The sequence below is a fragment of the Anas acuta genome, chromosome 3 (assembly GCF_963932015.1).
Source record: "Anas acuta chromosome 3, bAnaAcu1.1, whole genome shotgun sequence".
Taxonomy (NCBI): Eukaryota; Metazoa; Chordata; class Aves; order Anseriformes; family Anatidae; genus Anas; species Anas acuta.
In genome coordinates this window covers 77,721,870-77,738,301 of record NC_088981.1, presented here as the reverse complement: position 1 = coordinate 77,738,301, position 16,432 = coordinate 77,721,870, and the positions used below count along the sequence as shown (strand labels likewise).

Genomic DNA, 16,432 nt, shown 5'->3' with positions numbered 1-16,432 from the left:
TCAGTAAAATATAGAATTTTGTATGTGTACTTAGTGCTTAAGGAGATAATCTAGGATTATGATAACCTCTAAGAAATGTTATCTAAACGTTGTCACTTTCTCAACAGTACTATGTGGTTTTTTGCCTTTATGGATGCATGTTCATGATAGCTAGACTTTTTTTTTTTTTTTTTTTTTTTTTTTAACATGAACATACCAGTTCTGCTGAAATTTTTAGTGGAGAATGGTTTTTGCTAAGCCAGCTGGTTAGTGGGTGTGAGTCATGAGCAGCAAGCAAAAAGAAATACTAGGGAGTGATGATGATGCTTTGTTGAAACGTAAGTGAAAGAAGTTCAATTTTTTCTTTTCAGAGGCAGGTGACTTTAACCCCCAGACCATTGTGATACAGTTATCTGTCATGTTGGATCTATATGTTTTGTGTAAATAAACATTCACTAGCACAGAGACAGGATAAAGTATCTTCTATGATTCAAATTAATGCTTTTGCTGTCGGACTGTGGTCAGTACCAAGACTGTAGTTATTAAAAACTGTATGTATGGCCTATTTTATCTCAGGATGCAATTATGGAAATATCTATCTATCTATCTATCTACCAGATTTTCAACCTCTCTCCATCAGTCCCATTTAAGAAAGTACCTTTAAGCAACATGCTGATACTCAAAGACTTCAATGACTGTTTTTCCAGTATGAATACTGCAGTATTACAGTACTGCATATGAACTTCTTTGTAGCATTTGGCTGATAATGTGGAGGATCCTAAAATGCTACTGGGAGGGAGGGGGGGAGAAAGTAAAAGTAAAAATATGTCAGAAGCTTTAATTAACACTTATTGCACACGATCTGCCAACCTGCTGTGCATAGGCAGTAAATAAAAAAAGGCAGAGAACTGAAGAATAGTCCATGTTCATTTATTCATCTAAGCTGAGACAAAGGAAGAGTCACTGGCACTGTGATTTAACATAATAGCATCTTAATTGCTTAACAGGATGAGAAAGGTGAGTGGCTAACTATTGCCAGTGAGAATTCTGTCTATTCCCTTAGATATCTGTCTGTTTTTCTTGTCTGTATTTTTTTTTATTATTATTATTTTTAATATAATTTATATATCTGTATAAGGTTAACTGGTTGCAGTTAGCAAACTGTTGAATTCAATTTATTTTTGTTTTCATTATAAATCTTTAACCTTGGAGAATTTTTTTCCCTCCCTCACCCCCACCCCCACCCCCAACACCTTTTCTATTTAGCTGGTTTGGGAGTATATTCAGGTGTTAGAGAGAGAGTTCGTTTCATTTTTTCCTGATGTAGTTCTACTGATAAGTTAAAATTTACTAGCCAAATTATTCTCTGTTTTGAGATTTTAATTATGTTTGCTGTAGCAATCTGCCTCCTCACCTTGATAGGGCTAGATATTTACAGAGTCTATAGCTTTGTACCCAGCCAAAATACTTTTTGAAATCAATCAGTTTTGCTTGAATGAGTAATGCTAAGAAAAGATGTTTGAGATTTAAATGTAGTCAGTACTTTATTACATTGTTTTATAAACAGGCATATTTCCTATGCTTTTAAATAAATGTTTCAAATGTAACTAGAGGGGTATCCTTACACTGTGATCACTATTATTTCACATCACACCTTCATGGACCAGGGTTATTATGTACAAATTAGCAGTGTTTCATCTAGAAGTTGAAGTGGCGTAATCTTCAGCATGTCAACATGTTCTTCCAGTATAGATTTTTTTTTTTCAAAATAACACCACTTTGTTATCAGAAGGCAAGCTTGACTTCTGATGGAAATAGCCACCAAATAGCCAAATTATCCAAATAGCCAATATTCTTGAGCACAATTGTTAAGCCAATTTAGGCAGTTGCTTCCCATGTTTTTGTTTGTTGGATGTTTATTGTTTGTTTCTTCATTTTTGTGTTTGTTTTATTTTTAAAGGTTGAATCTTTTCATCTATCTTAAGGTTCAACATTTGGAAGTGGATTTTTTTTTTTTTAATTTTTATATGTTTCTCATATGACAAGTGTTCATTCAATGGACAAGTGGGTGGGGCAGGGTGTGGTGGAGATTAAGTTGCCATCTAGTGTGGTTTGGAGTTTCAGTTATAAACTGAAAATGCTTTAGGTTTTCTAAAATCATAGTATAAGTGTGTTAGGGCAGGTAAATCTCTCATACAGTCTCTCAGGCATGGCCTTTTTGGTTTCTTAGCCAGTACAGTACATAATCTAGTAGTCTAGGTGGTCACAAGGTTAAAATTTCAAGTAATGTTTCATGCCCATGCTCTCACCACACAGCAGCAGGAGGTAGTATTAGCTGTATAGGTTCTAGTGAAGACTTATGTTTACTTGCACAGTATTTCATCCTGAATTTCCAGCACCCATTGGAAACATAATCTCACTATACAAATTGCATTTTTTGTATTTGTGTTTTGTTTCAAAACACGGTGTTCCAGTGAATTTGTGTGAAGAGCCTGGCTTTGCAAATCTATATCAAAATAACAGTTTAAAATAGTTATGTTCTGGATCATTTAGCAGAATATGCATCAGCTTCCTAAAGCTTCTGTGCATCTAAGAGGCACTATCATCTCTAAAGCTAATTTTCAGTGGATAAACTTTATGAAGTAAAACTTCATAAAGTAAACTTCATACATACTGATCGCATGCCATCCTTTTTAACGTTGACAGTTTTTCCTGAGCCTGGTTTTAGAAGACAGCTGAAAAGGTAATGTTCTTCCAGATAATATAGTATCCACTTGGATTTCACGAGCTGGCTGATGCAGTTTCTTCTTGATTTCTGATACAGTTTTCATATTAATGTTACTGATAGTGCTGTAGTCAAAATTTTGTGTCATCTTTTAGACTATGCCCATGAATTCCTAAAATTTTAAAGAAACTTGTTTGAAAAAAAAGTGTTTTCACTGATTAGATTGTTGTTTGATTAATATTATGCCATTATAATATAAAAAATTATAGACAAACTTAAAGGCTTAGCATTTTATGAGACATATAGACATATTCAGAAAATACTCTTTATGATATGTCTTATTGTATCATGAAAATGTTATTGAGGCATGTGAGCTGGAAAACATATACAATTGTTTGTTTTTTTTTGTTGTTGTTGTTTGTTTTGTTTTAAAAATAAGAATGTCTGTGAAAGCTAGAAACCAATGAATTGCAGGTCAGCACAGCTACAATACATGTTAAAATAAAAACAAGAGAGAAACTTGCTGAACACAGAGGGTAAATGTAGTTCTGAGAAACAGCATTAGTGGTGGGGAGAAAGGATATAGGTACACTGTTTCTTGCAGTAATTTTAGGTCCTATTCTAACTGCTGGCATCCAGAAGAGAGAAAAATGCTCAGCTGAATTGTTTCATTGTTGTTTAGGGCCACTATGTATCTTGAGGACCTTAAATGGCAGCTCGCTTTGATGCCAGCAAGGTAATAAGGAGCATATTTTACTGTTTTAATTTCCTGATTTAGTAACATTATTTCTGGCTTTGAAACCAAGGATGCCAAATTTTGCATCCCTAGATTAATCTTGCATGCTTTTAACTTTAAATTTCTGCATTGTTTAAGAGTGAAGTCGCGTATACTAAGAAATATGAGACGCTTTCTGCAGAAACAAAGGATGTACATGCACTCAGACTCTCAGAAAGCTGAGATGAATCTAGGAATATCAAGATTTTTAAGTATGTTTCCTGTTTTGCTGCAGTGTTTAAGGACAAAATGACAGTTTACAAGACAATATCTCCCCAGAAAGATATTGCCTTTTCTGGGAGGGGAAAAGGTGTCTCACAGCTCTTGCTGCTCTCTGGTGAATTGAACACAGCCAGGTGCAGGCTGAAGCACTTGCAGTCCTGATGACCACTGAATCTGATCTTTTGCTGGGATTTATGAAAAGTCTCTTCCAGCTGTAATTTCTTGACTTGGACTGAATAATGTTTGAAACCAGAAGTCAGTCAGAAATAGAGTTTTGATGTCTTTTGTTTTTCATTTGTTTACATTTTGATCCTAAGTTGAATGTCAATCAGAGTTCAAATTCTGACATTATAAAAACAACCTTAGCAGTTTCTGAGAAAGGGAAAAGAAAGGAAAGAGATACATGTGACTGATTAGTTGTTAGAAATCACTAACTTGATCCACGCTTTTGTTTTTCATTACTACCACTCTTCAGCTGCATGTCATCCTTTCAACAATTTTTCTTCTTATGAAATGCACAGAAATAGTGGCTGTATCAGAGTAAAGCAGTTAAACCAAAGCCACAGAAGACATCTGGTCTGGGTGCTTTCCAATTCTTTGTTTTTAAAGGTTTTCTTAGTCATTTTTGTTATTTGTGTTTATATTTTCCTGTTATTGAATATCCAATTGAATTCAACTGAAGTTGTGCATTTCAGCTGACTTATCCCACATGTTCCTCCAGATCTTGATAATGTATTCTGGGTCTGTGCGCTGGGGTTTTCCGTGACTGATCTTCTAGAGATCTCTTGAAATAATCTTTTTGGCTAGCCCTGCAAAGTGTTATTTTAATTCTTTTAGCCTGCCTTTATTTTTCCTGAGACAATGATACAGTGTTTTAGTTCTTCTATTAATGTTTTGCTGTCTAAATCCCCTATTCATTTTGAACATTTCCTCCTTTTTTCTGATTTTATCAACTTTGCAAATAGTTTAAGGTTGATTTAACAACCCCCCACCCCCCATTCAAAGCTTTCCACTCAAAGCATGATTTTCTATGATTTTTTTCTTCTTCTGTGGAGGAAGCTGGAGTTTCTTAAGGGCTGAGTGAAGCTGATGAATTCAACATCATTTCACAGACTTCTTTAGCAGTTTCAGCAGTTCCTCTGACTCATCCTGTCAGACATAGACCTTGACTGAATTTTGGGATTCCTGGGCTTTGCCGTTCATGCAGTACTTGTTTCTGGCTTCTCAGAGGGTAGGTCAGACCATGATCATCCCAGGCATTATCCTCAGCAATTAGCCATACTGCCAATCTGTCTGGTCTTATCTGGGGGCAGTGCCCACTTTCTAGTCTCAATATGTCTCACCCATCTTAAAAGAGAATGATAGAGCCTATGTAGATGAAAAAAAACTGTGGTAGAGAATGGCCAGCTGCCCCTTTCTTACTTCTGGTTATCTTCTTTACTGCTTTAATAAGCCAGTGTGTCTCCCTCCACATCAAGCAGCATGTGGGAGATCTAAATCTGGGACAGCAGACTCACTAATGCACTCTGTTACAGGAGTTAGGGAGCACCCAGAAGTGCTCAGGAAAGATTTCTGGAGGAGCAGCTCTGTCTCTTGCACTCCTGAGAGGGCTTGTTTTCTATTTCTGTCTCAAATCCATGATTTTGTTGCTCCAGTCCTCCTGCTGTGTCAAGCAACAGCTCATCCACCTGTGCTACAACTGTCTATGCTTATTAGTATTTGTAATTTATTTATTTATTGTATTATGTTAGCAACAAAGAGCACAGTGAGATCAAGGAACTGTTTTCTTGCATGTGACATACAAACCACAATTAAGCAGCAAAAATGCACCAATAGGAAGTTTGTGATGAATACATGTATATATAGACGTACAGCAAAGATAGAGAGCTACAGTAGTCAGCCACTAGTAGTCAAGAGGTGCCTACCAGTAAGCTAATCATGGCTACGTTTTTTTTGTTTGTTTTGTTCTTTCCTTTTTTTCCCTTGCTGATCATATATCAAACAGCCCTAAGCTGCATTTGTCTCTGACATTTTGTAAATTAGTGTTTTCTTGGGAAACAAAGCTTGTCTTCACTGTAACTCTACATAGTACACAAAAACATGTACATATGCATACCTTCATATATATGTATATATATATATATGAGCAGCTTCATAGCAACAAAAAATGAGCTAGAACTTGTTAATTTACAAGAAAAAAATTCTCAAGAATATAGTTTCCTCCACAATGTTTTGTTTGTTTGTTTGTTTGTTTGTTTGTTTTTCTGGTAAGCTTCTCACTCAACTAAATCCCGTATACGGTGCAAAGCAGAGACAAACATAATCCTGTGAGCATGCATAGAGCTGCATTCAAGAAGCAAGGAACTTTCCTTATAAACTTAGAATTGCTATTATTAAAGTCACAGGCTTTCAGAAAAAGGTAGGGTTTTTTTGTTGTTGTTTTGTTTTTTAATGTTAAGTAGATCAAAGGTAAAATAACATTAAAAAGCACAGTGGCTTAGTTCAGTTCTACCATAGTCTTTTATAACCAAATTAAATGAAAAAAATGTGAATTAAATACTAAATTAACTACTCAGGTACAATTTATGTGTCATTAACCTCAGATTAAATTCTATTACCAAGAAAATAAAGCTTTCAGGGGACTCAGTACATTTTTAAAGGGGAAATGGAGGGCAAATAATATTTCCATAATTAAAGTTTTAAATCAAGTTAGGGACACTGATCCAAATAAAATTACCTACACATTGCAATATGAATCAGAAGTTGTATAAAACACCATTCAATTTAGTTACTAATTGTAGGTGATTATTTCTTGAGTGATGGTGTTAAATTCTGAAGTTATATTAGAGGTAGAATATTTTAGACATAATGTTATGGCTGGCTGACAATTTTCCCTTACTACATGTGACAGCACCACTGTTTTACAGCTTGCACTGCTGTGCAAGGGTTTCAACTTCTGTCTGCTAATTCAAAAAGGAGATTTTAATTCTAAAAGGAGTTAGTAGCAAGACATTTTCTGTGACTTATCCCTCTCACACAGAAAGTCATTCTCTACTCCCTCTCATGATTCACTGAAGGCAGACTCATTAACCTTTCTTAGAGTTTATTACGGAACTGCTCTTATTTCTCTGGCTTACAATGAAAGGGTTACAAAGGAATGTCTGTTAGCTATATACAAGACATTCTTATTTATCATTACTAATACTACATTTATCTGTATTGAATGGATTTTATTCTACCTTCTTGCATCTTTCAATATAATAGAGAAGCAAGTGGAATAGCACTATTAAAGGAATTTGTATAAAATAAAAACAATATATCCAAAAAGAAAGGAAAAAAAATATGTTTGTTTATGTCAGTAATATAAAAGTCTTCTTGTAACTATTCCATTTGCAAATTAGTAAACAGATAAAGATAAAATTACATTTTCAAACAGAATTCTAAGTACCTCCTAAGCAGGATGAATACATGGATTTATATTTCCACTGCCTTGAAAGATTTGTCATGTTATATATATGTATATATGCATACCTGTGCACATCTACACAATCTTAAAAATATAAATAACTATAGAACACCCTTATATTTTCAACTCTTGGGGATGCCTCTTGTGATATTTGTCTACAAAACTTTAGTCTTGGGATAAGGTCAATGCACCAGAAAAGTTGGTTTCTAGTTTAAAAATACAAAGTAACTATTGATAATTGTAGCACTAAAATAAATAAGTAAATAAAGAAATACAACATTCAAAGGGGGGAAAAAAGTTTTTTTCCTTTTTTTTTTTGACACAATCTCTTGAACAGAACTAGCATACTGTCTTGTAATAAAAAAATACTGTAAATGTTTCTCTTTCAATATATGTAAAAACAATTAGCATTATTCTATATATATTGTATATAGTATATGTATTCGTACAAACTGTAATATACTGACAATAGGAACCTCACAATCATTCTTCCATTTTTCTAATAGTTTTACTACTTTTTTTTTACAGTCATGAACTAATTCAAAGCATTAAAGGTCTTAAATTAAAGCTGAGCAAGAACTGTTGATGCATAGGAAATTTATAACCCCTCTCCAGAATTACAAAATAAAATATTTTGTGGGGTAGAGAAAAGCATATTCATAAACTTTGGTCAAGCTGAGGTCTAATGTAACATAAATAAAGAAAATATAAATACTGAAGCACCAGATGCTTTTATTAAGCAAAATATTTTTATTTGTCTTTTTGAAATGGCATTTTTATTAGTAAATTAATTTATTCTGTCCAGCTCAAATTTTTCCAGTATCATATTACATTATTATACATTGAGAAAAACAGAGTGGAAATATGCAATTGTTTCAATGTTAGACATTCTTTTTCCAGAAGAATAAACTATTTGACATATCCAAAGGGAAAAATGTTATTTCAGAGGAGTTTGATGTATGTATATTATTTATAAATTTGAACTTATTTTCCCTTTTGCAGATGAATAAATGTTAAATAGCTTGCTAGAATTTTCCAAGCATTTTTGTTGAATACTCATTCATAGACCTCTTGAAGTTTTATATTGGTGAAGGCATGAAAAGCAAAAGTTTTATATTTAATCTCATTTATTTATTTATTTATTCAGAATTACCCTTATTAGTATGTTATGTTTTATGTATTTAAAGCCCTACAAGGATTAGGACTTTCTTCCACGACTTTCTGCATGTGAAAATTTATGAACTTTTGTTTAATATATTCTCCTGGGGTGGAAAGGGTTAACTACCATAAAAAAAAAAAAAAAAAAAAAAAAAAAGTAAAATTCTAAATAGGAAGCTTTGACATTATCCTTGAAATTGTGACTTAAAAATTAGATAATAATTTAGCTTCAGCATTAAACATTCAAATTATTGTATTGATTGCCTTGATCAAATTATCTAATTAGAATTTATATCCAAGTAGATAGCAATCTTCTTAAAATTTATAAAGATAGATTATTTTTATAATTAATCTGATGCTTAAATTTTAATTCTATATTGAGTCTACCTTGATTAATTTGATTGTGATGTGATTTTGATCAAACAGTCCTAATGAAGCTTAGCATTTGGGAGATTTATTTTATTTTATTTTATTTTATTTTATTTTATTTTATTTTATTTTATTTTATTTTACTTTATTATTTTTATTTATTTATTTATTTTTGAGGAAAGAAAAAAAAAGAACAGAAAAGTGCGGGGAAAAAAAATATCTTACAATGAACAGCATGGGTCCATAACTGTGCAGGAACTGGGAGGATACCATGTGGCCAACTTAAAAAGCTAATCTGTTTCCCCTAATTAGTCTTTGGTTCTCACACATCCACCTCCTGTAATGCAACAGGGTTTAGCTGAATCAGTGCAGATACATTGGAGCAGAATTAGCTTCTGTCACTTGCTCCTCTTAAGACACGTTAACAATTCACTACGTGTTTACCAGTCTGTGTTACTCTACTGTGGCATCCTGATGGCAGCTGCTGATCCTCTCTAATCTGTATTTTAAATCATTCTCATTCTTAAGCTCTCCATTAAAAAATAGCCCTCCCACAGGAGCATATTGTTGATGATGTTGTGTGTGTGTGTCGGTTTTTTTTCTTCTTTTTTTTTTAACCTGACCTGAAGAGAATGAAAGCTAAAAAAAGTAAAAAAAAATAAAAAAAAATACTGCTCACTAACAAGCATAATGAACATCCTTCATACTATTGACAGGCTAGTCATCTCTTCCCATAGGTATATATTCTCTATCCAACTAAATCCAAGAACTTGCTTGTAATTCAAGCAGACTGATATTCCTGGCATACTATTGTCCAGATCTGACTCTAGCACTAGATTTCCTTTATAAACTGTTGCTCTTAAATCTTGAAGGCATCTATCCTGAACTGTTTTGACCTTTGCAACATTTTAAAGCTTTAGATTTAATGCTGGTTACAGACCACCTGAGAAAGTTGAGACTTTGGGAAGCTTAATCAGCCCCTTGATAGTCCTGCAACAGGAGCAAATTCCTGAGTGCCTCTCTGGCATTTCCCCAGCCCTCAGTAGCATTTAGACCTGTCATGAACTCTTAATCCATTTTTAACTCCTTGAGTGTTGAACTATGAAGTGGATTTTTTTATAAAGTGCATTAACTTAACCTTTTGGCAGCCCAGTCTTTAACTGCATGTGGAAGATTTCACTAACTCTAAGATTTCATTTAAACAGATGTCTTCCTTGACATCTGACATGACTGCAAGGACTTTGTACATTTAATTGCTCAAATTCTCAGCAGAGATGAACAGGAATGAACCCTCAGACTCCCGTGGAACAGCATGAATTTAGACCAGCTTGCAAATCTGGAATTATACATGCATTTTGAGATGTTTCACTTTATCTTCTTCATATGGTGGTTTTTGGACAAGCCCATTCTATGCATTCTTACCAAATTCATATACAATGTTTCTTTTCAGTACAATTCTAATAAATAATTAAATTGAAACATTTTCTCCTTCAGTCAGTACCAGATTTTACAATCTCGGATGACTTCAGAAAGTTATTCTGTCCTTTGTTTTACACATACCACGTCCACACCCCCATGTTCCCTCATCTGATGTAGGGCAGCCAAAGGATTTCAAGTGAGATGATACTCTGGGATATTCTCCAACTTTGACTAACTCTCAATGGAAAATTTTCAAGGGCACTCTTATATCCTCAGCTCCCAAAGGAAATCTAAAAGACTTTGCTATAAAACTTCCCCTTGAGCCTTTGAAACTCCGTTTTTAAAATAATGTTTTAGAAAATAAGAATTAATATTGCTAAGATTTCACCTCAATCAATAAGACCTGCCAAGTCTTCAGATGAAAGTTTAATGAAAAAAAGACAGGATTATTTATTTATTTATTTATTTTATTTTTATTTATTTTTATTTATTATTTTTATTTTATTTTATTTACTTTATTTATTTATTTTTACTTTATCAAGTAGAGAACATGAGAATTCATTAAACTTATTTTTGACACTTTCGAAAACTGTTTTCATCAGGTGAGTTCTGATCGAGTCTCTAATCATAGTGTCAAAAACATTGCTTAATATGTTAGATGTTATAAGGAAATTTCAAACTGTGTTGATATACTCAACAATTTTGAATGCTCTTGAATGTTGTTTTGAATTTCACTCAACATTCTCACTTTCTGAATTTTCTTATATAGATTTTCTTAAGTCTGTCAAATACTTAGTACCCTGAGATTTCTTTCCACTTCTTTTCACTTCACGGTACTGCTAGCAAGTTTTGCTAAAGAAGTTGTAATCCGGTTGTTGATATTCAGTTTTATATATATTTTAATGAAGTTTTGGACTCTTTGATAACAAAGTTCTACCAGAAATCTGGAATTTATGGTAAAGTAAAATGAATGATGTTGGAAGGTTTAATTATTGTAATTCCCAAGACTGGAAAATATAACTAGAATGTACCAGTTGTCATCTCACATCACTCATTAGGAGTAATAAAATATTTTAGGACTGATAAAGGATTTTAAATAAATCTTTTCAATCAAGACAAAAATTTGAACAGTGACTATGAAAACCTTTTATTTCAGAAGTAGTGAACTTTATCAAACATAGAGGTATCATCCAAAATGTCCAAAGGAAAATGTTAGAGGACTCTTGGAAACTTCAAAAGTGCAAGTGACAATCCTCTCATAATGTTAAGAAAAATAAGCATAACAACTTGGACTCCTACAGTAGTTTGCAAAGCCACATGCATTGCATGCTGCATTAAGGCTGAGTATAGTCTTCCACACAGTACCTATCACAATAAGAATAAATATGGTCCAATGATTTTTTATGTAATCAAGTGTTTCTTAAAGTGTCTTAAAACTCTACACATGAAAAGCCACATCCTCGAGACTGCTTAGTTTTTCTCAAAGAGAGTCTTAAAATTGAGCTCCAACAGGCAGGAGTGCATTTGAGGTGCAAATCTAAAATAACACTGATATGACCTGTTGAAGGGGGTTTACACGGCAAGGTTTTGGTAGCGGGGAGCTGCAGGGGTGGTTTCTGTGAGAAGAATCCAGAAGCAGCCCCACCACGTTAGATAAGGGCCATGCCACTGGCCAGGCCAGAGCCAGGCCAATAAGAGATGTTGTTTGCACCTCTGTAAGAGCAAGTTTAAGAAAATGAAAAAAAAAAAAAAAAAAAAAAAAAAAAAAACCACACCCTGCTGCCCAATATTAGCTGGGAGAGAAAGGGGAGTGAGAAACAGCCTTGCAGACCCCAAAGTCAGTGCAGAAGGAATGAAGGAGGTGCTCCAGGCACGCAGCAGTGGTTCACCTATGGTTTGCAGAAAGGCCCCTGGTGGAGCAGACTGTCCCCCTGCAGCCCATAGGTCCCACATGAAGCAGACCTTCATGCTGCAGCCCATGGAGGAGCCCCAGTGGAGCAGGGGGATGTGGCTTGAAGGAGGCTGTGGCCCATGGAGAGCCCCTGCAGCAGCAGGCCCTGGGTCAGAGCTGCAGCCTGTGGAGAAGAGCCCACGCAGGAGCAGGGGATCTGGGCGGAGCTGCCACCCACCTGTGGAGGACCCGTGCTGGAGCAGTTTGCTCCTGACGGATGGACCCTGTGGTGCAGAGCTGTGTGAGAGCAGTTCTTGAAGAGCTGCTGCCTGTGGGCAGCCCCCTCAGGCTCAGTTCAGGAAGGACGGCATCCCATGGGAGGGACCCCACGTGGAGCAGGGGCAGAGAGTGACCGTGAAGGAGCATTGGAGGCGAAGTGTTAGGGACTGACCTTGACCCCATTCCCCCATTCCCCTGCGCTGCTTGGGGGGAGGAGGTAGAAGAAGTTGGATGGGGGGAAGGTGGTTTTAGTTTCCTTCCTTTGTTTCTCACTCCTCTAGCTTGTTAGTAATAGGCAATAATTTTTACTAATCTCCCTGCACAGAGTCTGTTTTGCCTGTGATGATAATTGTTGACTGATCTCCCTGCCCTTATCAACCCTTGAGCCCTTTTCATCATATATTCTTCCCCTTTCCCTTTGAGGAGCTGGAGTGAGAGAGCAATTGTGGTGGAGCTCAGTGTCCCACCTGAGTAAAACCACCACACCTTTAACAAGAATATTGAGATTTTTATGAAATATGAATGGAGATGTGTATGTGTAAATTCCAAAAGAAACATCACAGCAAGGGTTAAGAGACTGAACAAAAAAACACCATTCACAACAATAACATTGAAAAATATTTTTTTACCAAGGCTAGAAGGCCTGCACTCTGTTAAGACAGCAGCGCAGACAACTTGCTGGCAGAAGGCACTACATTGTGACAACAGGAGGGTGAAAACAAAGTTCCCATTATTTCTTCTGTTTGCCCAAATGGAAGACCAGCTGTAACCATAAAGATCTGTATATATCCTAAAGAAGGAAAAACAAGCAATGAGTAGCACCTTTGCCTAATATTTATGGATATTAATATATTTTTTAAATCTATTTCTCTATCTTAGATAAGTAAAATTCTGATGCCAAAGAATCATATAAGTAACTGTTGGCATATAAAAGGTAGTATAAGACCAAACTAGTTTGTCATCACTAATCAAAATTACTGCAAGAGATGTGGTGAGGAGGCAAAAGCTGTCATAAAAGTGGTCCAGGCCAGATTATCTGAAGCCTTATCTTGTTGCTTTTGATGATCGTGTGAGCATATCTCTTTGAAATCTCTTTGAAACATTGCAAAACAAACATCACATTCTCCTTTCATAAACTCTACAGTGAGTCTTGTTACACTAATTTCCTTTAACACAAATGCCCAGAAAGGGAAAGGGGAACTGTTTAAACTGGCCAGACAGACTGATACATAGAGCTTCTCAGATGCGTGTGTGTTCCGCCAACATGGTTAAAAGAGTGTCCAACTCTGTCCAAGTCTCTCACCCATTCATCCTCTAGAATAAAGCATAAAAAATGGCTGTTTACTTAGTTTCATAATAGGACTTGTCACAAAAGTAACAGGCACAGAGCACTGATATCAGTCGTACCTAGGGTTGGTCACGTCTAGTTGCTTATGTTTGAAACCCGTTTTCCAATTTCATCAAAGATCACAAAGAAGAAGTTGTCTTAAAGACAATTATATTTCTTCAAGCTTTCTAAAGTAAATAGCTAGTTATAAGACTTAGTTAGACATTTGACTGTCTGACAGTATAAACTTTGATCCTAAACTCTCTTCAAACTAAAATTTTCACACTCCATTCTGAGATTTGAGGAATTGTGTATAACTTGTTTTATACAACCTTACTTATTATGTTTAAAATGTAAAAAGATTTACAATAACTTTTCCAGACATTAATTTTCTGATTATTTGTTTCAGTGACGCATCTTACTCTTTTGCACAGTCTATCTGAAATCACAGAATCACAGAATCACAGAATTTCTAGGTTGGAAGAGATCTCAAGATCATCAAGTCCGATCTCTGACCTAATACTAACAGTCCTCCACTAAACCATATCACTGAGCTCTACATCTAAACGTCTTTTAAAGACCTCCAGGGATGGTGACTCAACCACTTCCCTGGGCAGCCCATTCCAATGCCTAACAACCCTTTCAGTAAAGAAGTTCTTCCTAACATCCAACCTAAAACTCCCCTGGTGCAACTTTAGCCCATTCCCCCTGGTCCTGTCACCAGGTACGTGGGAGAACAGACCAACCCCCACCTCGCTACAGCCTCCTTTGAGGTACCTCTAGAGAGCAATAAGGTCCCCCCGATACTCCTCTTCTCCAGGCTGAACAAGCCCAGCTCCCTCAGCCGCTCCTTGTAAGACTTGTTCTCCAGATCCTTCACCAGCTTGGTCACCCTCCTCTGGACTTGCTCGAGCACCTCGATGTCCTTCTGGTAGTGAGGGGCCCAAAACAGAACACAGTACTCGAGGTGCAGCCTCACCAGAGCCGAGTACAGGGGGACAATCACCTCCCTAGCCCTGCTGGCCACACTGCTTCTTATACAAGCCAGGATGCTGTTGGCCTTCTTGGCCACCTGAGCACACTGCTGGCTCATGTTCAGCCAACTATCAACCATCACTCCCAGGTCCTTCTCTGCCTGGCAGCTTTCCAACCACTCATCTCCCAGCCTGTAGCTCTGCTTGGGGTTGTTGCGCCCCAGGTGCAGGACCTGGCACTTGGCCTTGTTGAACTTCATACAGTTGACCTCAGCCCATCGGTCCAGCCTATCCAGATCCTCCTGCAGAGCCTTCCTACCCTCAAGCAGATTGACACACTCACCTAGCTTGGTGTCATCTGCAAACTTACTGAGGGTGCACTCGATGCCCTCGTCCAGATCATCAATAAAGATATTAAAGAGGACTGGCTCCAGTACTGAGCCCTGGGTGATGCCACTAGTGATCGGCCTCCAACTGGATTTGACTCCATTCATCACAACTCTTTGGGCCCGGCTATCCAGCCAGTTTCTAACTCAACGAAGCATGCGCCAGTCCAAGCCACAAGCAGCCAGTTTCTTGAGGAGAATACTGTGGGAAACGGTGTCAAAAGCCTTGCTGAAGTCGAGGTAGACCACATCCACAGCCTTTTCCTCATCCACCCAGCGCGTTACTTTGTCATAGAAGGAAACCAGGTTCGTCAAGCAGGACCTGCCTTTCATAAACCCATGCTGACTGGGCCTGATCGCCTGCTTGCCCTGCAAGTGCCGCGTGATGACTCTCAAGAGGATCTGCTCCATGAGCTTCCCTGGCACTGAGGTCAAACTGACAGGCCTATAGTTCCCCGGGTCTGCCCTCCGGCCCTTCTTGTAGATGGGCGTCACGTTTGCTAGCTGCCAGTCAACTGGGACCTCCCCCGGTAGCCAGGACTGCTGATAAATGATGGATAGTGGCTTGGCCAGCTCCTCTGCCAGTTCTCTCAGTATCCTCGGGTGGATCCCATCCGGTCCCATCGACTTGCACACATCCAAGTGCCATAGCAGGTCGCCAACCGTTTCCTCATGGATAGTGAAGGCCACATTCTGCTCCCCATCCCCTTCCACCAGCTCAGGGTACTGGGTGTCCAGAGAATAACTGGTATTGCCACTAAAGACTGAGGCAAAGAAGGCTTTAAGCACCTCCGCCTTTTCCTCATCTTTTGTAACTAGGTTTTCCCCCGCATCCAGTAAAGGATGGAGATTCTCCTTAGTCCTCCGTTTTGCGTTGATGTATTTGTAAAAAGATTTTTTGTTGTCTTTAATGGCAGTAGCCAGATTGAGCTCCAGATGAGCTTTGGTCTTTCTAATTTTGTCCCTGCACAGCCTCACAACATCCTTATAGTCCTCCTCAGTGGCCCGCCCTTTTTTCCAAAGATTATAAACCTTCTTTTTTCTCCTAAGCTCAAGCTGCTACTCTCTGTTGAGCCATAAATGATTCCACTGACTTCTGCTCTTCTATTTCAGTCTCTAAAACTGAAATCTGAATCTGGTCCATGGTTCCAACTGTGACATTTGAAAAGTATATTTTAAGCAAGATTCTGTATCATGTAGAGTAAATTCTATTGTCCCTAAATTTTGTATTTGGTTTTGAGGTTTATATGTGTTTAATCACTGAACAGGTTTCAGGAACTCTTTAATTTACTTTATTCATTTTTTATTTAAAAAAAAAAAAAAAAAAAAAGACTAAAAAATATGGAAGTAAAATCTTAGGAGGGAATTAGAAGCCCTAACAATTCCACTTTTTTAAAAAAGGCAAAAAAAAAAAAAAAAAAAAATGTGTACAATTTCAGATAATTACTTGTAATCCTTAGTA

The 16,432-nt window shown here is 36.9% G+C and overlaps 1 protein-coding gene across 1 annotated transcript in view; it reads left to right on the top strand.

Annotated features, from left to right (window-relative positions):
- Positions 1 to 856: 856 nt before the first annotated feature.
- MANEA (mannosidase endo-alpha) overlaps positions 857 to 16,432 on the top strand; it is a 204,858-nt gene continuing 189,282 nt past the window's right edge. The window contains exon 1 of the mRNA XM_068677919.1: positions 857 to 996. The gene's annotated coding sequence lies outside the window, so the exon portion shown is untranslated. The remainder of the gene's footprint in view (positions 997 to 16,432) is intronic.